Source organism: Caretta caretta, chromosome 26, assembly GCF_965140235.1.
Source record: "Caretta caretta isolate rCarCar2 chromosome 26, rCarCar1.hap1, whole genome shotgun sequence".
NCBI lineage: Eukaryota > Metazoa > Chordata > Testudines > Cheloniidae > Caretta > Caretta caretta.
In genome coordinates, this window is record NC_134231.1 from 1,308,036 (window position 1) to 1,333,711 (window position 25,676).

Below are 25,676 nucleotides of genomic sequence, written 5' to 3' on the forward strand. Positions count from 1 at the left end.
CAAGCCGTCAAGAACACTCTCCCCGATAATGTCATGGCAAACCTGGTGGCTGAACTTTATCCTCACCCAGAACTATTTCACATTTGGGGACAGTGTATACCTTCAAATCAGCAGCACTGCTACGGGTACCCGCATGGCCCCACAGTATGCCAACATTTTTATGGCCGACTTAGAACAACGCTTCCTCAGCTCTCGTCCCCTAACGCCCCTACTTGTGCTACACTGATATCTTCATCATCTGGCCCCATGGAAAAGAAGCCCTTGAGGAATTCCACCATGATTTCAACAATTTCCATCCCACCATCAATCTCAGCCTAGACCAGTCCACACAAGAGATCCACTTCCTGGACACAACGGTACTAATAAACGATGGTCATATAAACAGCACCCTATACCAGAAACCTACTGACCGCTATTCCTACCTCCATGCCTCCACCTTTCATCCAGACCACACCACACGATCCATCGTTTACAGCCAAGCTCTGCGATACAACCGCATTTGCTCCAACCCCTCAGACAGAGACAAACACCTACAAGATCTCTGTCAAGCTTTCTTACAACTACAATACCCACCTGCTGAAGTGAAGAAACAGATTGACAGAGCCAGAAGTCACCTACTACAGGACAGGCCCAACAAAGAAAATAACAGAATGCCACTAGCCATCACCTTCAGCCCCCAACTAAAACCTCTCCAACGCATCATCAAGGATCTACAACCTATCCTGAAGGACGACCCATCACACTCTCAGATCTTGGGAGACAGGGCAGTCCATGCTTACAGACAGCCCCCCCCAACCTGAAGCAAATACTCACCAGGAACCACACAACAGAACCACTAACCCAGGCACCTATCCTTGCAACAAAGCCCGTTGCCAACCGTGTCCACATATCTATTCAGGGGACACCATCAGAGGGCCTGATCACATCAGCCACACTATCAGAGGCTCGTTCACCTGCGCATCTACCAATGTGAAATATGCCATCATGTGCCAGCAATGCCCCTCTGCCATGTACATTGGCCAAACTGGACAGTCTCTATGTAAAAGAGTAAATGGACACAAATCAGATGTCAAGAATAACATTTAAAAACCAGTCGGAGAACACTTGAATCTCTCTCGTCACTCTATTACAGACCTAAAAGTTGCAATTCTTCAACAAACAAACAACTTCAAAAACAGACTCTAACGAGAGACTGCTGAATTGGAATTAATTTGCAAACTGGATACAGTTAACTTAGGCTTGAATAACCTCCCTCCCCCTGCCACTGTTCCTCAGACATTCTTGTCAACTGCTGGAAATGGCCCACCTTGATCATCACTACAAAAGGTTTCCCCCTCCTCCTCCTCCCCCCCCCCCCCCCCCCCCCCCGCTCTCCTGCTGGTAACAGCTCACCTTAAGTGATCACTCTCTTGTTACAGTGTGTATGGTAACACCCATTGTTTCATGTTCTCTGTGTATATAGATCTCCCCACTGTATTTTCCACTGAATGCATCCGATGAAGTGAGCTGTAGCTCACGAAAGCTTAAGCTCAAATAAATTGGTAAGTCTCTAAGGTGCCACAAGTTCTCCTTTTCTTTTTGAGGATACAGACTAACACGGCTGCTACTCTGAATCCAGAGGGAACCAATTCCAGCCATTCCCTTCAGGGAAACGGTTCTCCCCACTCTCTATTCGATTTCTATAGCCAGGAAAGTTGCGTGGAAATAGCCTCGAAGGGTTAAAGCTGAAAGTCTCTGCAGAATTGTCCTATGTGCCCAAAGTGTTACTGTAAAATTGTATAATTGTAGACCTATCTTGAAATGGGAAGTCATCAGCCAGTGAGTTGTGGTGTTTTTTCTTTCTAGTGGGAGATTTGGTTTTTGGCCCCATGCTATTTTTGTGATGATAAATTGGGGGGGTGGTACGTAGTTTGCAGATATGAGTGGCAATGATGTAAAAAATTAAGTGCATCAATGGCCTCGAATAAAACAAATCTCCGAGCAGATCGCTGAGTGACCTAGACCAGCGCTACTCAAAGTGGTGGTCCGTGGACCGGTGCCGCTCCACAAACAATCAGCTGCCGGTTGCATGCACATCGGGGGGGAGGGACGACGACAAAAAATGCCGGTCCCCCACATCAGATAGCTTGAGAAGCACAGACCTAGATCACTTTTAATATGGCCAAATTGATGTACACATGTCCAAGTGTTTGCTTGAGCTCAGCTTACCATGTCTATGGATGTAGGCCATACTTACAGAGTGGGGGACTTTATCCACCACAACTCCCCCTTTTTGTGCTTAGTCACTGCTTCCCAAGATAATCAGCTGAACATAAGCTCCCAGTGTTTTCTTTAGCAGCATCAGCAGCAAGAACATTTTATACAAAGGACAGTTCCAACAGCTCTAATACCTTGTACAAGAGAAGTGTGGTTTTTAGCCCAACACAACGAACAGTTGTTACTTTGGTGGGGGGAAAAAATCTGTCAAAGATGAGGGTTTTCCTTGAAACTTATAAAAATAAGACTCAAGCATTTAAAACATTATCTTCTCTAACAATCCTTAGTTTCCTTAGTTTAGGTAGTTTGTAGATGGTTAAGAAGGGAAAACAGAAGGTAAGTACCGGTAATTATTAAAATGGTGCTCAGTAAATAAAAAGCAAGCTAACATGCCATTAGACTGAGGTCTCAGTGGTATACAGTTTGCCTCTTTGAGTAACAAACACCAAATTTTGTTGTTAACCCAATCACTGTCCAATGTTAATATTAAACGCCTTTGTACTGTTATACCTTTGGATGGCGTTGTAACTTTGACGAGCCCATAGATTGATGTATAGGCCCAAACAAATAAATATTTGTTCCATCTAGTAATGGCTGGAAGTTGAATTGAGATAAATGCAGCCTGGAAAAAAGGTGTAAATTTGTAACAGTGAGGGTAATTCACCGCTGCAACAATTTATCAAGTGGTGTGGTGACGGATTCTCCATCACCGGCAAGTTTTAATGTCCACTCTTGATTTTTGAGATTTAATCTGGCATAAGGAATTGTTCTGGGGACATTCTACAGCCAATGTTATACAGGAGATGAGACTACATGATCACAATGGTCCCTTCTGGCCTTGGAATCTATGAATTATGCACATACATGTGTGTCTGCCCTTCCCCCCCCCCCCCCCCCAATCTCTCAAAGCGTCTCCTGCTCCTACAGTTATTGTAGGAATGACCATGCACTGCTGGACAACAGTACCTGAGACAGACAGGGGGTGGGGGTCTCCTTTTAACCTGATTACATAGGTCCCTGCCTGGTTTGCTGTGAAGAATTCAGCAGATAACCAAGTACAGACCGTTCCAGGGACAAAACCACAGCTCCATGGCGCTTTGCCCCAGGTACAGAGAATATAACATACCTGTTCGGAGGGTGGGGGGAAGAGCTGCGGTTTCCATACCTTGTTGCTCGTTCTAGTGACCCAGATTTTACCAAGTTCTCTCCCCACTTGTTTTTCTCTTCAGTAAGGTGAAGGTGAGCAGTAGGGTTATCACTTTTTTTTTCTTTGTTAGCCCCTTTACCATTACAGTGAGCCATATGCGCAGCTGAAGCCATGTAGATTGCGCTGGAATGTCTCCTCCTGAGTTGTTCAGCCTTATCGGATCAGCTTCTTCTAGCATGGGGGGTGCCTGCACTTCTTTGACATCAGCAAAGGGATTTGTCATTGGTGGTTAAACTTTAACTTACTACCCCCACTGAACAGGCCTTTCCAGTTGGGAGTCTGCATGCCCCGCCTATGTACGGGAACTAAATCAAAGTAGTATTTTCTGTGCTTTCTTTTGCATTTGTAGAGGTAATAGCTTTTCCTCTTAGGAACTGCTGTTAAAGCAGCCCCAGTATGTTTCATAAGGAATGTCACGTGCTGGATGTTTGTTTTAATCTAAGAACTGGCTTTGTGGTTGCAGGGGGATTTTTGTGATTTCAGTCCTTCACTACTCGTGAATAATCCCTGCCCATCTCTTTTAGGTCTGATACAACAATTGTTTTCCCCCCTCTTCTCAAAGATCAGCTGATATATTTTAACTTTTGCCCACTTCTCTACACATGCAGGTTCTGCTAGCAGCAATGCTGTGATGCTAAAAAAAGGAATTTATTCTGAATTGGACAAAGCAGGACACCCTTTGAGTAACTTCCCTACCTTACCGTAACTGGAGCTCTTTGAGATGTATGGCCTCTCTCAGTATTTCACAAGCTGCCCTCCTTCTCTTCTGCTTCAGATCTTGGCAAGATTTGTGATAGAGACAGGGCTTACCAGGAGTGGGGCAGATCAACTCAGTGCAGAGCGTGAGGGGGCACGGACTGGACAGGGCGCAAGCATGGACCAACGGACGCCGCTTGCGAGACTTCTTGTCTCGGGCACGCATACCCATGCAGGAATACGCAGAGCGACCAGCACTCCAAGAAGGGGAACTTTACATAGGGACGAGCACTGAAAGAACTCCAGTTCTTTCCTTACTGTATATTCCAGTGTGGGTGACTAGCAGAACTCGCTATCTCTTCCTCAGTAAGGATGCCGACGGGATTGCTGCTTGTAGAACCATTGCTCCAAAGGATGCCTCGGCAGAGAAGCGTTGGACCCACGGCGTAATGTCTTGTGAACGTGTGGATGGAATTCCACGTTTGCTTGGTATTTAGAGGGCAGCAACCTCTGAAAGCGATGCCACTGAGGCAGTTTGTGCCCTTGGGGACTGAGCCCTTGCCCCGTGTGGAGGAGGAAGCTGTGCCAAACTGAAACGGAGGCTTTCTTCTCTATGGAATCCCTGTCTGGGATAGAGACTGCACCTGCGACGTGTTCAACCCTGGTTCAGATCGGTTTGGCAAATGGGGTCACGTGGGTGCATGCCACTAATTGACCCAACAGCATCGGGAAGGAACAAACTATTGTTTGAGGGCTGAGATGGCTTTGGACACTGAGGTTCCTCAAGGGTAGAAACCTGTCCGGCAGTAAGTATGGTTTGTCCATGGTCCAGTCCAGAGCTGCTCCAAAGAACACTGTTAGCTTACCGGACGCACACTAGAGTGACACTGAGGCCCCAAGGACTGGCGCAGGCTCAGCAGGGTGCTCGTTGCCATGTGTTCTTGGTGGGACTGGCTCTTGAGGAGCCAGCTGTAACGCACATGTATTTCCCTACCTTGATAATTGTTGTGAATATCCCCAGGGGAATTGCTCAACCTTGCCTGGGGACTTACTCAGCAATGCCCCCAAGACATGCCTGGACTTCTGTTTTATACCCTCAGTCCACACGCTTGGAGAACACAACACAATGGCCACATGCTGGGCCTTTCTCCCGCCCCCCTCTGCTGCAAGCAAGACAGATGCTCCGAAGAAGACCGAAGACTCCAACAGCGGAGCCAAAACACAGGTTTGTCCCTTCAACCGGGGCCAAAGGACTGCAATACGGGGGGGGGAGGGTGTGAGAAAAACTGACTTTTTGCTTAATTTGAAATCTAAGTGCATCTAAGACGGGGTTAAACTAGATGTTGCCCAGTCTAATGGTGCTTGAGAGTTTAGACTACCACATACTTACTTCAGGCAAACGGTTAAAAGAACATATAAACACGCAAACAGTAAACACACCGGTAAAAGAACTTTGGTACTGATCTTTTGTAGTAAAGATTGTGACAGGCTGGCCCCCCCTCGGACGTCCCCTGGGGTGCCAGGAGGCCACCGTGAGGGGACCCAGGCTGGCGGATTAGTCTTTTACCCAGTGGTGCTGGGGTAGGCTCCCCAGTGTTTTCCAGCCAAGCACACTGTGCAGCTGGGTGTGGCTCTGTCTGAGTGCCAGACATCTGCTCTGGGAAGGCTCAGCTTAAAGGGCGTGCTGCTCTCCCCTCTCCCTGCCTACCCCCTCAGAGTACAAACCGACAATGTATATGAAATTCACCTCTTCCCTCAATGCAGAAGAGGGTCCGCACAACTTCACTCCCACTGCCCCCTGTGAGGAGAAATTTAACCTGGACTGTAATTTACATGTGATTTCTATTTGTATTAGTAAAGTAAGGTGTGTTGTTAAGCTTAATACACTTTCTTATAGGGCAGAAATAATCTGTTTTAAATTGCCTTTTTCTAAGAAAATGAGTTGGCTTGCTCTGTCTGCTAACTGGTTTTTTAGAACCATATTCAGGGTGGGAACTTGCATGTGATCTTCTTCAGACTTCCCCCAGTTCAGACTTTGTTTTCAGTTCTTTCTTACCCTTCCAACCTGGTTCCAGCAACTTTCATCTTGGGTCAGGTCACGGGAGAACTGATGACCTGGATTACCTCATTCCCCACCCTGAAATGGGATTTACATTAGGAAACAGACCCCCCCTCCACGAGTCCCACCTGTTTGTTTTCCACAAGAGGCTAAGTACAGAATGCAAGATGGGTTCCAGTAGCGGGTGACATGGTCACATGCCTCTGTAGGCCCACTGTAAAAGACCTTGTCTCTTGGTGATCGGCCATTAACGCTGTCTGGCTTTTTCATTCTGTATCTGAAGTTACAATCACATATATTCTAACACTTCAGGTACAACAAATAGTCAAATTACAGACATACAAGTTGGCTCATATACTAGATATGTTACTTTGTGAGAGAGTTCTGAAAATAGCGGGGGCCTCACCCATAGGAATATTATCTTTCTGCAAGATGGATATGATTTACTGAATGTGATGTCATTCCAGAGTATGCAAACCTGAGCAAAGTATCTTTTCTCCGTGTGACGCATAAGTAAGCGGCTATGGGAGCATTCATGCGATCTAGCAGGGTGCGGGGCTCCACATGCGGTTGTGCTGAGCGCCTCGAGGGGCTTGCTGCTTGTCTCTAGCCTGGGCTGTCTTTCTCAGTGCTTTGCTTGTGAGTTAAGGGGGCACAGCGGTCCCACAGTCCCAGGCTGCATCCTGGGGATCCTGTCACAAGGGGTACTCACTGGGAAGATCCATGGGGAAGGGGAGGCAAGGTTTGACACCTGGCCCTGTTGGGATAAGGGCCTTGTGTCAGGGGAGAGGGGAGGTTTCTTCCCCCTAACTATATCAGTTTTTGCTTAAACTAAAGTCTAACATATGTAGCTAATTAATTCCATATTTTACAGGTAAATGTTGAGTGGAAGAAGAAATATAGCGTCCGCAAATGGTAGATGAGGAAAAGACATAGTAATAGGAGGATTCCATTCCAAAGGAGGAGGAATTTCCAGTCCTGGGTGGATGGAGCACATGTGTACCACAGTGACGACTCGTAACTTGGTCACTTCTTCGCGTGCCGGTTGAGTAAACGTGCCATAAGGCACGGTAATGGAATTAAAGGAGCTGGGTCCAATTCACAATAAACAGCAATTTGTACAGGATGGAATTTAATCTTTTCTAGCAAAGCCAGGCCCATGTGCATCTCAAGAAGGGCAAGAATGTGGTGGAAGATCACCACATCATAAGCAGGTTCTAGGCACAGAGGCAGTATGACTCTGTCAAAGGGCACAAGGTTCTGATCGGAGCTATATTTCCCAAGGATTTAAGGTACGCTCCGAGGCTGTGTGGGTTTTTGGCCTTACTTTGCTTATTGAGGGATGAGAAACATGTGCACGAAATTTCAGTCTACCAAGAGCTTGCACCACCACTGCTCTTCTTTTGCGGGCTGTTGTTTTTCTTTTCAGTTGCGAGTGCGGCGGGGGCCTCCCCATCGCGATCGTTCCGTTCCGTACTCCTGGTGCACTAAACAAAGAATCTGCTGAGTTTCACAGCACAAAGGCCATACCCACACACATGCAGTCACGGTTCCGTTCTTCACCCCCTGTATTGTGACTGTTTGTCGTTATACTCATCTCAAACTAGTGCTTGTTCCTAACAGTAAATGTGTCTGACAGTATACTCTGACAGTCTGCACCACAAGCTGCTGCTGCAAAGAATGCAACAGAAGTAGATGTCGATTACCCCACTTTGTGTTTAATTGTGCCCCCTTGCACTGGAAGTTCCATGGTGCATGTTACTGTAGGGTGTGTCCTGCATTTAGAAAAAGTCTCTATGGGGGTATGGTTACCGGATGCTGCAGGCTGCTGACTGAGTTTATGTATGTGTATTCTTTGAGAGCTTGAATGCGTGATCAGATGAGAAAATGTTCGTCGACCGTACAATCACAAATGTGTATGTATGCAATGGTGTTCTGCGTGCACTTTTGTGCACCTTATGTATGATAGGGTGCGACTAAATATGCGTTCAAACTATTTGTGTGCGTTAGCATCTGCAAGCAGCCAGATCTGTCCACTGGATTGATCTGTATAACTCACATACATTTTAAAAACATATGAATGTTTGCCACTCGCATGGACAGGCATTGGGTGCTGCTGAGTGCTATATATGTGTACGTCTGATGTGCTTGACATGTACCAAAGACATGAAGTTCATTGACTTTTCCTGTATATCTCATTATGACTAAATATACCAATAAGTGCTTGACTTGGGAATATTCATTCCTCAAAGTGCTTGACTTTTTTTTGTATGTCTAAACACACAAGATTATTTGTAGAGAATCTCTCTCTACAAACAACACACATTTTCCATGTGGTTACTTTGCACATCTGTTAGATAATGTGTAGAGAGAGATCCACAATTAGTTTGAAGATAAATTTACAAGCTTGCATGTAGCACATGCTTGTTTATGAATGGTGTTTGGCATCTACAAGTGTTATGAAATGGTTTGTTTTAATTTCTAACAGATCTCAATTATGGATTAAAACTTGTTCTGCCGTGAAATAAATATTGTATTTATTTAGTTCATAAATATACAGATTACCACACTTTCTGTTCAAATGTTTGTAACAGACTACTTGGATCTTAGTTCCTCTAAATGCAGTGTAGTTATCAAAAGAACGAGAAACGGTGTAATAAAATCTAACACACACTTTTTCACAAGGATGTTTAATACTTTAGAGGATTATAATATGTTAAATTTCTACTACCTCAGTCTGAAACCAAATCTTAAACACTAACATTAAACGTTTAAAACTGTTTTGTTAGTTCATATCAGGGTTGTTCAACCTTATTCATGTGGGTGTTTCATTTAAATTTAATCAGTTTTCAGAATATTCTGAAATGGTTGGAGATGTTCGAGTGTTTCAGTGTAACTGAGAAATTAGAAATTAAAGTGTTGAAGTCTGCATCACAACTGATTGATTAACTGGTTGATATGTTTGTTTCTGAGATTTAGATGAGAAAAACCTTAGCTCTCAAGTGTGATCTCAAACATGTCTAATCTCACTCTGATCTTTACATCATTCTTGGATGAGTTTGAGTGCTATATTTAACAGTAAATCCAGGTAACTAAAACTTGTTTTATGTTTGTTTATTTTATCTGATAATCTTGTTTTATATTAACATTCTAGGATCTTACTGAAAACTGTTAAAACATCAGGTAATATTACAACTAGATCACCCTACTTAGTTTTGTCTCAAGGAAAGAATCAATCAATGAGTTTGATTGATATCTTGTCAGTTGTTGTTCAAAACTAAGATTAAAAGTTTGTTGAACTTTTGAACAATTAACATGTTGATTGTTAGATCAACTATTTGTACCTCACAGATCTATATAGTCTGAGTTTGAGGTGCTTTGTATTGTTCAGGATATTCAGCATTTGTAACAAGATTGATATGGAGATCACCAATCCTCAACTTTATCAAACTCTGATGTGTGAGATTGTTAAACAAATTTGAGACTGTTGTTGTTGTAACACTGCATCTGAAGAAGTGGTTTATGTGTTTAACTTTTACCCACAAAAGCTTATTGGATCAATACCCTTATTTTGCTTTACTTCCAGTAGTTTACCAGTAGTTAACTGAGTCCAGTGGCACCTTTTAACACATGATTAAATACTGATAGAATAAAGGATGTTACCAAATATGTATTTGGGCAACAGTCACCACATTAACATCAGGATCTAATAGTCATCAGAATCTGTGGACAGTGTTTTTCTAGAGAATCTAGGATGTTTGTTAATTGTGTGAAAACTAACTCTTGGAATGTTTTCCAAAGAACAAAGCAAACTAAAACAAAACAAATCATCAGAATCTATGGACAGTGATTATAGAAATTCAGATGACATAGGGAACAAACTGTTCATAAGAGTTTGAATTTGGCTGAACTCAAACTATAGTGCACTTTAATGATATCAACTACAAGAACATCTAGACAATCTTTGAGTCCTGTGCATTAATCTTATCCAGTCTCATCAGTCTTCTGAAGATGGATATATCCATGTCTCAGTAATAATCGGGTCAAAGGTTTTATAAGAGAGTTAGTGACTCAACTTAAAAACTGTGACTCTAAGTCAAGCTGAATATTTAACTATAGACAGTTTTTAAAAACTGTCTAACATATCTGACAGTTATTGATCACTTAAATTTGGAATTAAGCAAACATTTAGTCACTTTATAGGGATCAAAAACTTTAGTGTTCTTATGATAAACTGGATCTCTCACTTCTAGATTAAAAAGAGTGTACAGGTACACTGAATCTCATCAACATCTGGATGTAATCTCTCTAGTCTGTTCAGATTTAAATTTAATACTAAACTGTGATTATCATCTTCAGTCATCTCATATTACCCATACCTTTTGATGTCTTTCCATCTACACCTCATCCAAATTGATAAGTAGTAATCTTAAATCCTTACTTTACACTCTGATTCCAGAGTAGATTAAAGTTTGAGTAAGTTAATTGTAAACATTTGAGTTTGGGTCAGTACCAACTGTATTTCTCAAAACAAACAAGTTGATTGAATCAATTTACTTCAAATTCAAGTATTTGTTAGAAAGTAGAATCCTAATCAGTTGAACTGATCATCCAGTAGTAATTTAAGGGTTTGTGTTTTGTACATGTACAAAACTACTATAAAGTTGATACTAATATCTTTTGTCACAAAGTACAGCACAAGATTAGTTTTCTTTTTGTAGGAGCTACCAACTTTAAGGCAGGGACCAACCAGAACAATCTTTATGGTCACCCTTTTAACAGTAATCAAACAAATAATCCATACAACTTATTATTAACTATAGACATTTTGTAGGATAAGTCTTATATAGTCAGAATCTTTGTTTTAGCAAAACAGTTACTTAATTCACAAGACACAATCCTAAGTAGTACACAGGTTTCCTATAACTGTTTGTTAGGTTTTGTCTTACTCAGACACTCAAATAAATTGGGGCTTCAGGCCCTCAACATTTCTCTATGTATTCTGTATACCTTTTTGAAGGTTTCTGTGAGAGATTGTTTGTTTGTGAAGGCTTTCACTTTTCCTGATGCATGCATTCCTCTTTCACACACATGTCTAAGAAAAAGATAGAAAATATCGAAGGCTAAAGTCTCTCATCTTATCTGATAGATACAAGGGTCTTTGTTGTAGCTCATCTAATGGCCAGTTTGAGCATGCCTCACCTTCCAAGTCAGACTGGTAACTAATCTGCAGAATGTTGTGTGACTGACTATGTAGTGTGAGAAGGCAAACTATACCATATTTATTGAAAACAAACAGCAGATGCTTTTCAAAGTGGTCAGTAGTGAGAGTTGGGTTATAAAAGATCCCATGTGCTAAGTTTGTCTCTATAGATCAATCAATACCTTATCTCGCCTCTAAAAAACAGTAATCTCCATCTGACATACATTAAAAGTTAATAATCTACTGTTGATAAGTTTTGGCATAGATCATGAATGTTACAGCCAAATCAAACCATTATTCTCAAACAATGAGTGTTCTGGCTCAAACTACTCTCAATCTGTATAGTGTACAAAAACACTGAACTCCTGTATGTGAATAAACTCCATTGAATGAACAAAACACTAATGAAATGTTAATACAGATTTCTGTACTCAGCCTTCTACTTACATGTTTTGTACACTAAAAACATATGAATGTACAAACAAATTTAAACTGATTAATGTTAACTGAAACAAAGTTTCCTGGTTATTAAACAAGACTATTTTATAGGTTTAAACAAGGAGTTTCTATACTGTCTGTAGATGTCACTTAAATTAAGAGATTTTAAACTTGATGTTTGAGAGTTTGTTTCTAAGATGTTTGTTGTATTTCATAACCAGATTGTTATAAGTTTAAGTTTTGTATTAAACACAGTTTCCCTTTAACTTTGAAACAAGACTTCCTCCAGAAAACATTTGTAGTTTACATAGTGTTAAAATGATCTAAGATTTGTTTAGTTGAATATTCAACTCGAGGAAAACTACTAAAATCAAATTTAGAGCTGAACTTTTACCTACAGTGATGTTTAAATCTAGTTGCAGTTAAACTAGTTACAAATCAATGTAATGCTACAAAACAAATTTATAAAGATTTCCAATTGTAAGCAGTTTTACAGTACTGAATTGTTTTGTAAGTTTACAGAGTTTGTAGTTTATACTCCAAAGCATGAACCTTACAGAGTTTGATATCAAATGATTGATATCAAACTCTGAAACTGTAATACACTTTTACGTTACTAGAACTCTTTACCTAAAACTAAAATGTAAACTTGTGTATATTTACCCTACTTAAACAAGCAAGAGCTGTTAGCTGTTTGTTAGGGTAAATTAAGCATATGCTTAAACTTAAATCATCTACAAACTAGTTTTTATAGATTACATGAAATGATTGGATCTTTAATGAGTTAACTAGATTATACACATCTACAGTTTAAGCATGTTTTTAGCTCTTAGTTTGTATAAAGATCCAATGATTATAAAAACTAGATTATACAGAGCTAAACTGATTTTAGTTTTTCTAAATGGAAAACTAAAATCAAGTTGAAAACCTTAGCTGTTTACAGTCAAAACAGTTTTTAATTATACTATAAAGTCCTCAGTTTGTACTCAATGTATAACTAGTCAACCTTCTACATTGTACATGTACAAACTAACACCAGTAACAAATGTTCAAAATAAAGTTTACATCTCAAATCTTTATGAACAAACTAGGAGTTTAGATTAACATTTTACATTAATTTTCTAGAGATCAATACAAACTGATTACTACTAAGTTTAGGATAAATCTGTCAGTTAGACCTAGATTGAAACATGAAGCACACAGACATGTCTAGTCATTCAAAACTTATTCTACAATGATTAATGTTGAAGTGTACGCAGATTTTGAAGTCTGAAAGCACTTAGGTTTGGAAACAATCAAGCAGTTGTCAGTATCTAGATAATTTCAAACCTAATACCTAAACTCAAACACTAACTGATTGGATCTCTGCAGAGATCCATTTAATGTTGTTATAAAGGTCTAGTTTTAGAAATGACATTACAAAATTTAAGCTACAAATTGTTTACAAAATCTGTCAGGATCTAGTTTGCTCTAATCTAGTTTAAAGTAATTAATCTCCAGCAGATAATACAGTAGTTTACCCTAGTATATAAACAATAACCTTTAAAGTTACTTTAAACTAATATCAGAACATGTGTACACTACACTAAACTTTCTACAAGTTTATATGTGCTAGTTTAATCAGAACATAAACAGTAATCAGAACATTGAATATTCAAGGTACAGTATTTGGACAGTTTACATAAACATAGTAAGTTTATGTAGTTATAAATATTCTAACAGTTTAAACTACATTAACTTAACTTGTGTGTTTACAGGTTACAAGTTAAGTTAAAGTGTCAAGTGTCATGTGTATACTTTACTTAGTATACACTTAGTTTAGTTTGAACAGCTTTAATCAAAGAATACTAAGTAAACTGATGGCAAGTAAACCACAGAGTACTTTGTACTTTATTCTTGGTTTGTAGTTAGTAAGTGTACTCAACAAAAACAACTTGACATCTTACTTAACACTTTACTGTTGGTTTAGTTCACTTCAGTTTGGTTGACATTAGTTGTTGAACAAAGTAAACCATCAACCCTAAGTTTAAGCAAACCTGTTGTTGAAGTTTAAGTTCAAACGTTGTTCTCTAGTGGAATGTTCTAACTACAGGTTATGCTTTACAGTTATGTCTAGTTCACTTTAAACATTTGTGTGTGTTAAAGCGTTACTATTTAAAGTACTTCCTGAGTAGTTTTAGGACGGTTTTCTTTTTACACAAACAAAACTAGGGTCACCATTTAAACAAAGTAGTTGTTGTGAAAACTAAAACTACTTCCAGACTTTTACGTTAAGTGTTCTAAGTCTCAAACAAACAGTACAAGTTTTTACTGGCCTTTGAGTTGGAACTGGTTAGTCAACTAAGTTGACTAAACTTGTTCATGAAGTACAAACTCGGTCTGTTTTTATTCAACATGTTCAGACTAACAGAAGCTTGAGTTCAGTATTCTACGTGAACATTAAAGCTTGTTTCTGGGTTTAAAGTAGTCTCTCTTTTAGTCTGACGTTGATTGTTCATGTTCACTAACTAAACAAAAGTAGATGGTACTTTGTGTGTTGGTAGTTTAAACACACAGTTAATGTAACTGTAGAAGTAGGTTTATACTTTATATGTACAAAGACTAAAGTTTAGTTGTCATTTGCATTAAATTTGAACATCTTACTGTACTGTTGTCTAGTGACCTAAGTAGTTTCAGTTTGTGGTAGCATTGTGTACAGTTCACTAAACGAAGTTCACTGGTTAGTAAAGTCTGTTCTACGCTTTATTGAAACAACTGCACATGTAAACCACAAACATGACATTACACTAGTTCAACTACTGAACTCCAAACCTACACTTTATGTTAAGTTTAGGTTAACACATTTCTTGGACAAATTAGTACTACATACAAATTTAACCAAAAGTGCCCTAGAGTTGGTTTTACTATTTTATGCTTGTGTTTAGGTTTTAACCTAAAGTGCACTTGTACTTTAGTAAATTTGTTACTTACCAACTTTAGTTTTGTAACAAGTGACTGATAATTTACTAGTAATGTGAACATTTACTACCTGAATGTGAAAAGGTCACTCCACACTCAACTAAACATTACTAAGTTTTAGTATACTTACTATGTACAAGTAGTTGTACACTGTAATGTTTAGTACATACTTAAACATTATGAAATGTACAACCTATACTTAATGTCCTGTACAGTTTGTTAAAAGCAAACCTTACTTTACAGTTTACAGTATAAACACTAACATACAACCAGTGTAAAGACAGACTAGTTACTTTCTGTATACTTATGGTTTACATACGTGTGTACATTTTAAACCATGGACTAAAGTTTGAAGAGTACAGTTCATACTAATAACCAATGTGCTAACACCAAACTTTTTATAGCACTATACAATCCCTCCTGGCCAGAACCATTGAGACAAGATCCTTTGCTTCCCCCTCTCCAGGTGTGACACTGTTGCTGGGAACAGATCAGGAATGCAGACAGACACTAACAGAAGTTCTGAGACTGTAAGTAACCAAAAGGAAATCTAGCTAAAGTGGCTGATAAAAATAAGCTGTGCTCAATGGAATGTATACTCCTGTTTTGTGTCTTTTTGTAGGTTAAGATGTAGCTTACCCTGTAAGGATGGTGACGAGAAAAGGTTAAATGAAGAATCACCTCTGTATAAACAGTCAGGTAACCTACAAATCTTTAAGATCCAAGGGTTTGGGTCTGTGTTTGCCTGTACAAATTGGTGAGGATCTTAATCAAGCCTTCCTCAGGAAAGGGGGCTGTAGGGCTTAGGAAATGAGCCCGCTCGGAGAGGTCTTCCCTCCAAAATATCCCGCAGTTTTGTTGAACCGTATGCTGCCACTACCAAGCGTATTAAACTTCCCAAGGCACAAAGTTTGCCTTGTCCTTTAACCTAAGCTGGTAAGAATAAGCTTAGGGGGCCATTTGTGCAGGTTCCCATGTCAGTGCTTTACAGTAATTGCTTGAATACCCTAGAGGTGAATGTTTTGTTGAGCACTTTACTTATAGTAATGTTGCTCAAATTTAAGTTGTTTACAGTAATAGCTTATACTTTAATTTGGCTGTGAAACAGAGTGAACTTTTTTGCTTTACGTCTGTAATTGAGTGGGGAAGGAACCTTGACATTTAATTGTAAATAATGTTGTAAACAATCTTCTCCTTAGTGACAACTGTTACTCAGACATATGGAAAAAGTTAAAACTTAAATTCAGTTAAGTTATTAAATTAATACAGATGTGAGTGAAGTACAGTGTAATCTAAGGTGTCTGTTTGGAAAAAATTACTGTTTGACATTTAACTTTTCAGTACATTTCATGTTCCACTTATTGTTCAACTAAGTTTAAAGAACAACCAGTTCTACTTACCATTTAGAGACAACAGTAACTGAGTTTATAAAGCTTGTTCAGGCGTAATTACATGTTTGAAATGTTCCACTTACTCAATCTAACTTTAAAAAACAGTCAAGAAGTACTGAAAAGGAAGTAACTGTTTTACTCTACATGATAAATTTAGAGTAAAGTTGAGTCAGATCAGATTATACAAACACTTTTAACTCACTTATGTTACACTTAACACTTTAACGTGTACTTAATTCGAATAAACTCAAAAGTTTAGAGTTGTACTTAGAAAATGTTTAACTCACTTTGTTAATTTCCTTGTAGAGTAAACTTAAAGTGTTAACTAATTTGTTTACACATTGTGAATGTTGTTTACATCTACAAAATGTTTTGTGAACACTAAAGAAGAGTACCTGTGTACAGTGTTAAAATTTTGTTGGTTGGTTAGTTTACATACAGATACTATACAAGGAAAAGTTTGTTCACCAGTAACACTAGTTAACATTCACAAACTTTGTTTACCTCAAACCCCAAAGTACACATTTAACTAGTGTTACTGGTGAACAAACTTTTCCTTGTATAGTATCTGTACGTAAACCAACCAACCATAAGGTACCGGTGAACTTTGTTTAAATCTACAAAATGTTTTATGAACACTTATGTGAACAGTAACTTGACTAACTATACAAACTTTGAAGTGCAACTTGTTAAGCAGCAACATTTAGGGTTAAGTCACCTTTAGTTTGACATTTGTCATGTAATATGTTGAAACTTTATAGATGAAGTTGAAACTTCAGTGTCACAACTTATTGTGTACACCTTACTTAAGTAAAAGTAAAACTAGTGTACACCTTATGTATAGTAAACCATGATGGGGAAAGTTGTAGTTTAACTAAACTAAATCTGTAAACTTTTACATCACTTGAAACTGTTATACATGAAACTGAAGAAGTATAATGTATTGAAATTGTTGTGTATCCAATTACATGTACAGGCTGTCATTTAACATCCATTTAATGTACATACACTAATAAAAACAAACAATACTTAAACAGTTAGTTTCCTATTTAACGTGTAAAGTACAGATTGTGTCACTTGAAGGTTAGTACTTAAATTCATAACACTGCACTCTTAGTCTGTTGCTGTTCTTTCCAAGTTTATAGTACTTCATACTTTATTTTGCTTATAAACACAGCACAAGTAACTCAACAAACTCAAGGTTGAATGTGTGTTTGAAAGTTGTAATTAAACTATCAATGCTTTATATTATGTCAGACCATTTGTTGGATTAAACCATATAAAAGTTAGTTGTCTGTGTTAATTTTAGTCTTAAACATCGTAAGCCATATCTATAGTTTCAGTCTTATTTACTTGTTTACACTTTTCCAACAAAACCACACTAGATCTAGTCTCGAAACACTTTAGTCTCAATGTCAAAGTTAGTGCTTTCAATCAGAGGATTCTGTACAGAGATTGACTTTAGTGATTTAAAGTTCTATTTACTCAGTCTACATCTCAGTAAGATTCTCCCATACATTAGAGTCCAAATTATGAGTAGCAGCTGTGTTAGTCTCAGGTGCTACAAGTCCTCCTTTCCTTTTTGCAAATACAGACTAACCAATTTGAGCCTAAGCTTTTGTGAGCTACAGCTTGCTAGATTCAGTAAAACACTAGTATACTACTGAACAATTAGTAACATTGTGTAAAAGATTAGAGCAAGTCTACAACCTTAGAGTACACTGTTGAATTATCAGCATTGAGTAAAGTACTCTAAACTCTTTAACAGACTAACTGTACACTTTAAGGTTGTAGACTTGCTCTAATGTCTTTAGTGTTTAAGTACCCAAATACAGTGCAGAGTACATGCTGAGTACTCCAACCCTTTAAACCTTGGTAGACAAAGCTATACACTATATACAAAAGTGTACAGTTCAGTGTCTAAGTCTCATGGTATACATCTCAATGTACACTATAAATGGAAATAAAAAGGTAGAATTAATTAACTTACATAGTTTAGTGTACAGTGTGGTTAAGTTGGAAAAGTCTACTAAACGTGTTCTAAACACCAGGTTATATTTTAGTTTAGACCGACCTATTTAGGCAGTTAAGTTATGAAACTTTTTTCCTTTTAAACTTTAACACTGGTTAAGTGTTTTTCAGGTAACCAGAGATTTGTTCATCTAACACAAAATGTCACATCCTTGCTGACCAGGTCTTTGAGGTAGTCCCTAACACCCAAACTGATCCAATGGATGGATAGATCAAGAGATGTACAGCTCAAGGTAGACAATCCATCTGGTAGATTGACTACTGAAACTGCTAGAAGATGTGTCAACTACTCATCCAAGCAGTTAAAAGTAACTCAGGATTGGAAGGGACCTCAGGAGGTCATCTAGTCCAACCCCCTGCTCAAAAGCAGGACCAATCCCCAATTAAATCATCCCAGCCAGGGCTTGGTCAAGCCGGACCTTAAAAACTTCTACGGAAGGAGATTCCACCATCTCCCTAGGCAACACATTCCAGTGTTTTTCACAAGGAGGGTGGTGAAAGTTTTTCCTAATATCCAATCTAAACCTCCCCCACTGCAACTTGAGACTATTACTCCTCGTTCTGTCATCTGCTACCATTGAGAACAGTCTAGAGCCATCCTCTTTGGAACCCCCTTTCAGGTAGTTGAAAGCAGCTATCAAATCCCCCCTCATTCTTCTCTTCCGCAGGCTAAACAATCCCAGCTCCCTCAGCCTCTCCTCATAACTCATGTGTTCCAGACCCCTAATCAGTTTTGTTGCCCTTCGCTGGACTCTCTCCAATTTATCCACATCCTTCTTGAAGTGTGGGGCCCAAAACTGGACACAGTACTCCAGATGAGGCCTCTCCAATGTCGAATAGAGGGGAACGATCACGTCCCTCGATCTGCTCGCTATGCCCCTACTTATACATCCCAAAATGCCATTGGCCTTCTTGGCAACAAGGGCACACTGCTGACTCGTATCCAGCTTCTCGTCCACTGTCACCCCTCGGTCCTTTTCCGCAGAACTGCTGCCGAGACATTCGGTCCCTAGTCTGTAGCTGTGCATTGGGTTCTTCCGTCCTAAGTGCAGGACCCTGCACTTATCCTTATTGAACCTCATCAGATTTCTTTTGGCCCAATCCTCCAATTTGTCCAGGTCTTTCTGTATCCTATCCCTGCCCTCCAGCGTATCTACCACTCCTCCCAGTTTAGTATCATCCGCAAATTTGCTGAGGGTGCAATCCACACCATCCTCCAGATCATTTATGAAGATATTGAACAAAACCGGCCCCAGGGGTCAGTCCTGGGGCCCTCCAATGGCTCCATGTCTAGTTGGCAGCTGGTATCAAGTGATCACTACCCGTTGAGCCCGACAATCTAGCGAACTTTCTGCCCACCTTATAGTGCATTCATCCAGCCCATACTTCTTTAGCAAAGCTTTTGACACTGTCTCCGACAGTATTCTTGGCAGCACGTTCAAGTAAAGGAAAGCAGTGGATGTATTGTTTCTTGACTTTAAACCACTTGGTGATCAAACACTTCTTTTTAAACTATTCCTTCTAATTGTTGCTAGCAGTTAAAGGAGTGCTTGTGGCACTGTAACACTAACAAATTTGAGCATAAGCTAAGGTGCCACAAGTTGTCATCCTTAGTCTGTATCCACAAAAAAACACAGCTGCTACTCTCGATCTGTAACTAGTACAGTGGAAAAGAAGATCTGTAATCCTTATCAGATGAAACAGTGGGACAGTTAAGGTCAGCGATGTACAATTTCCCTGTTAATGGACAAGTAGCTGTAAATTCAGTGAGATTTATGGTTGAGTTTCTAACCAGATTAATCTGCATGACTTGATCTTTAACAAGTCAGGTTTGAATTCAGTAAACAATGAATAATCATTTCTGAGATTAGGGTAAAAATCTTCTCAGCAAATACAGTTAATATTGGTAATAGTATAACTGATAAAATATACTAGTATATTTAGTGTCATATCACTTGACCTTTTCTATTTAGGAATAATCGGGTTAGAGTGTAAATGGTAGTAGGTTGATACTTTTTCAATTGAGTAGTGCGCAATAACTACACACAGCTATTGTGCATGTACTCAAATTCTTAGTAGTTTGATATCAGTTTAACATGCACAGGTCTTTAGTTTTAGGCAGGTTATCAAATATTAGTTGTGTACAATTAATGTAAGGTACTTGATAACCTATCTTGCCAAAGTAACAATTTGTCAGCTTACAAACCATACTTCTTATTGATTTCATATCCAAACTACAATTAAAAAGTATGTAGTCACAGCAGTAATGTATGCGCGATTAGGAATCGCTCATTCAACTACTAGTGTACAATCTCATATTATGGTCTAGATGCTTATGCCACATGCTTAAGAAATTGTGTAACAGATCTTGGTATTTAGATGACAGCAGTGAACTCAAAGATAACCATCTATACATAAACAAACTGTTTCCCGTGTGGATTAACTAACTGATCAGTTAAATTTGACATCTTTAGAGTACTACTAGAAAAGAAATAGCATGTAGTTAACTGTTTTGCATCACTATCGCTGCACAGCTTTATTAACTAGGTTGTAGTTTTGCTATGGTATAATTGTATTGATCAAGTGACAGCAAGTTGAACAAACAATGAAGAGGGTAAAATGAGCATGCTCATTTTACAAATTACAACCATGTAGTTGGTCACACTATGCTGTCTCCGTCAGGTTGATGGTTCCATTTGGGGTGGTTTATCAAGTTGAGTCCCTTTACACAATGGAGATCTTTTTACGATTAAACAGTTCAACTTCTATCCGAGTAGCGTGTTTGTTAAACTACTTGATCAAGTTGAAACTACTCCACCCCTGTATCTTTATCACCTACCAGTTTAAACCAATCTACATGAAAAAGAAAAGGAGGACTTGTGGCACCTTAGACTAACACAGCTGCCACTCTGAAACATCCCATCTACGCTATCCGCTTTATGCGGATCGGTCTTAAAGTCAACTCAGATTGTAGTAACTCCCTCTTATCTCTGAAATCTACATTAAAATTTGTCATGCATGGATAATTGGGATGGTTTTATCTGTAAGAACACAACATGGTACTCAAGTATAAAAATGTTGGTGTGATAGCGTTATACTACCTGGTATTTACTCAAAATAGCTAATCTATAAGCTGTCAATTACACAGTAAATCTGTGTGTACACGTACTTCGTACGGTCAGGTTTAACACATGAGATTTACTTACTAACATGCAACAGATACAAATTACCTCTCCTCTTTCACACAGCAAGATAGATTCATATGTACAGTTGAGATTTCATTGCTCAAGATTTTCTGTGTAATTTGCTCAATACACATGGACTGTGTTTTTATGACTGAAAAAGCAACCTCATGGAGCCAGTAGTAGATCTGGAACATAGAAAGAGAGAGGCTGCAAATGCTTCACGGTCAGAGCAATGTGCAACTGCCAAGGCTACCTCCCGAAACACAGACAAAGATGGCGTGCGCCAAGATCTGAGGAAGATTTATCACAGCGGCAATTTCTTTGGTCATTGGACCGGTATGCCAAATGTGGCCTGGTTTGACCGTCAGTAGGCTGAAATAAATAATAACTGTTTCTATGATCATTCCTTTATCTACCACCTTGGCCCTATTACAGCTACTCCCACCTAAAATCTGTGACAGCCACATTTCACATCCATATTTAGCTCTAGATTGATAAGTGGACTCTAATTGTATACCACTGAGTGCCACACACATTTGAATCCTTGTACAAAAGGACTAGGTCAAGTGCTTGAGTGATTCCGGGCATATTTTTTTTTTTAAACTAAACACCTGAAGAAAACACCTCCACACCTAGTTTGCTGAGCCTTGCGGAACAGGCATATCAGTATGTAGGTCATAAAAACAGCACATCACACTACTCAGTATTTGCAATGGGGATGGGCAAAGTACAAAACTAAAGCCATCTTCCTCAACACGTACCCTTCAGACAGCGAAGGTGTTCTAGCCCTCCTTAGCGTACAACCAAGTCTCCCACGCTCCAAGGGGCTTCAAGATAAGCGAAGAGGCTTTTGCCCTTAACAGGCATGTTGCTCTCGGGGGTCAACAAGGAGAGAGCTTCTGAGCGCAAAGACCAGCACGCAGTGCCATGCTCCACTGACGGGTAAGAAGCATTGTAAAAACTGAAATCTGTGAGGGGACGAAGAGGAGGAGGAGGTCCGCTGCCAACACTGCCTCCCAATCCTCTGTGAGCATGGCTGGGCCCTCCCAGACTGTAAAATCAATCACTGTTCTTGCTGTTGCACGCTGGCGGTATATGGGAGGGGGAAGGATGCACAAACAGATTACAGTGGGAACAACACGGAGGTTCATCAAAGGGGGGGGGGATAAAGGGGTGAAACTTCCCCTTTCACAAGCCATGTTTTCAGGGAGCGGGTGGGTCAGTGACGCCACTATTTCCTCATTATGCAAAAAAAGACACATGCACCAGACTTTCTGCCAGCTCAGTACAGCTAGAGGCAACTGCGAGGAAAACACTGAACTCTCTCACCCATTCGTCGAGGGGGAGAGGAGTCTCCCGATACCTCCACCCGTAGATGAACTGGAAACCTTACACACCGCCGCTCCCCCCACCTTAATGAATTATCAGACTAGAAGTCAGTCACACACCAGGGAAAATAAAGTAACTAGATGGTCAGTAATGTTACTGATCAATGACCCTAGTGGCCAAACTTCCTGTAAGAAGTTTCTCTCTACACACAGGCCTGCCTGGACGGACTACTACAGAGGTCCGCTATGGGGTATGAAAGCGGTGTAATCTTAAAACAAAGAGTTTGACAATCCCCCTACAAGACAGGGAGTAAGGAATGGTTTTCTTGTGCATACAAAAAAAAATTAAATAAAATGAGCCTCTCTTCCACTGATGCCAAGTCCCAATATTTTACTTCCTACACCTTCCACTGCTCACACCCCCACTGCGTGTTTACACGGGAAATGCACAAGCCTATGAAAGCTGTTACAGCAGAATGTACATTACACCCCCCTCTCCCCCAACATGGATTACGAGGCTGTGGGCGCACACACGCACACTCTGAAGTTCCATTCCAATGCTCGATTTAAAGGGAAAGCAGGCGTCAGGGTAGGCAGTGCGACAAGTTGGGTCAGAGACGAACCCCCCCCCCCGCCCGCCCGCCCCTGCTGTGCTGAGCCTACCCCGAGCCCATTTTCCTCAGCAGCCGGGACGTCACTACCCTGCCTGGTTGCACCTGCTACAAAACTGACCCGGGTCGGAACCGCAGCCCCAACGGAGAACAGCTTAGAACGTGCTCCCCGCTCCCTGGGGGCTCCAAACCCCAATTACTACTTTTAGAGTATTTAACACTACGCTGATCGAATTCTCTGTGCTCCCCCAGGAATTCACTCAACGCCTTTGTCCACCCTCTATACAAAATTACTTGCTGTGGGTTAGAGCGCTTTAATTTGGTTCTGACAAAGTAAATGCAGGTAAAAGTGTTTCTTTGACTTTATATATGCACAGTTAAGCCTAATACAGTAGGAGACTTGTAGTGTTTGTTCTGTACAAAATAAGCGGTGTACGTTGTCTGCTTATGAAAGCAAAGTAAATCTCACCCACAGAGGTTCCGATCAGCTTCTTTGATAGACTAGACGCCTTCCCGGTCTGGATCGCCCCTGTAGTTACTGTGCTTTGTTCCAGTTTCTTTCAGGCATCTCTTTGGGTGCAGAGGCTATCTTCTGAGCCAGCTGAAGACCAAATGGAGGGGTTTCCGGGGCCTTTTAGAATCTCTCTCGTGCGCAACATCACGGCCGCAAGATGGAGTCTCTACCTGTCTAGGCAAGTCACACAGCCTGCAAAAAGCCAAATCGTTCGTAGAAGACGCCATTGTGTACTTATTAGTTTGGGAGTAGTCAAGACAGATTTGGTCAACGATTACCTGAATAACCCCTTCACCCTACGCTTGTACGTAGAGAACATATGTGCTTCCTACAGCACAGTCCACTGTTACTTACGAGCATTCTGCTCGCGAGTGTTTGGGAGACACCAATGCACATCTGAGCTTTCCTAGGAACATTCAAACTTCATCGAGCCAGCTGGAATATCTAGCATAAAGTATCTTTACATGCATATAAATATGACATATTTCTATATATTCATCCTAAACATGATGAAACTGTGTACAAGTGTGAATATTCATCCTCTTGAGTACGACTGACTGGGAGAAAAAAAACAATCAAGATTTTGGCTCGCTGCCTGTGAGGTTGCACCCCATAATGCTTTGTTAATGAAAACAGATTAGTTATGGGAGTTAAACGGCATAAACGACAAAGTTCCAGTCCACTTAACATGAACTAAAGGACATGTCCAAGTTTTAGTAATAGACCGTATTTATTACATTGTTTCTTGTCCTTACTCCTGCTTTAATAATAAAAAGGGTCTGTTTTCCAGAAGAAAAGGGTCTGAACTTTTCCCAAGAAGAGCTTCCCTTTGTTCCTATTAAGAGAGACAGGTATAAAGACTGCAAAGTTTCGCTACTCGGGACTCCTGTACTAGTCTCTCTCCCCCTCCCCACCAACCACCTCATTCTAACCAAAACCAACAATGCATTGCTGAAATGCTTGGAAATTAAAGTCCATTAGTAGCAGAACAAACCCCAAATAATAAAAACGGTGGAATTCACCAACCTTCTAATGGCTACAGTTTTGAATGCGTTTTACTTCTGTACATTAATATAGAAAACTCAAGGATTTAGGGCTCAGTAGTCAAATTTTAGAGGCTTGTTGAAACAAGCTTTGCACATATAAAAACAAAATTTCCTAAGTACTAATACTTTTTCACCCCAACCAGCAGTAAAAGGCAAGCTTGTGTTACAAACAAATCCAGTCGGTACAACAGGAAAGTGCTTTCTCCGAGTGATTTTTAGTCACGCCTGAGGTGACCGTGCATGTGATTGGATTATGCAATTTAAAATTAGAGAGACGCTTTTCTAAAGAAAAGAAATCAATTAAAAAACAAAACAAACACCCAGCACCTCCTCCCCCTCCCAGGTGGCATTTTATCGTACCAAACAGAAATGATACGTATGTCACAGCTACCGTTAGACAGTCCCCCTTTCAGAGACTTGCAGTACAAACACCCACATGTGTCAGGCTAGAACCACCACAGAGGTATATTGACAGACTCCCTTGGGCATCGATGTGGTTTTCCTAATTTACACTAGCTGAGGACCAGGCCCGTAGACGACCCCCCGAAAGAGCACACTACACATGGGACGACTTTTTGTCATTGCACTCTGCCACAAAGGACGTGCTTGAAGAAACAAATGCACTACCTAACAGTTGTGAGAAAGTTCACTGTCCCTCCCCCCGGCTATAGCCACGTTATTTTAATTCAAGGAGATAAAGACTAATTTAGTTCTGGTTATTGTAGGACACGAAGATGGAGTGGGATTTATCAA

At 40.1% G+C, this 25,676-nt stretch overlaps 1 protein-coding gene and 1 long non-coding RNA gene across 9 annotated transcripts in view; one reads left to right on the plus strand and one right to left on the minus strand.

Moving 5' to 3' along the window:
• Positions 1-8,775, plus strand: part of LOC125626421 (uncharacterized) — a 170,085-nt gene extending 161,310 nt beyond the window's left edge. Inside the window, exons 4-5 of the long non-coding RNA XR_012666153.1 lie at positions 4,072-5,384; positions 7,093-8,775. This is a non-coding gene — a long non-coding RNA (uncharacterized LOC125626421). The remainder of the gene's footprint in view (positions 1-4,071; positions 5,385-7,092) is intronic.
• Positions 1-25,676, minus strand: part of IDO1 (indoleamine 2,3-dioxygenase 1) — a 65,211-nt gene that overhangs the window by 17,849 nt on the left and 21,686 nt on the right. For 3 of the 8 annotated variants that reach the window (XM_048829347.2, XM_048829351.2, XM_048829344.2), the window contains exon 1: positions 3,383-3,632. The gene's annotated coding sequence lies outside the window, so the exon portion shown is untranslated. Of the gene's footprint in view, positions 1-3,382; positions 3,633-23,832; positions 24,070-25,676 lie in introns of those variants that run through there. The other 5 variants (XM_075123467.1, XM_048829350.2, XM_048829349.2 and 2 more) reach the window with 3 other exon arrangements.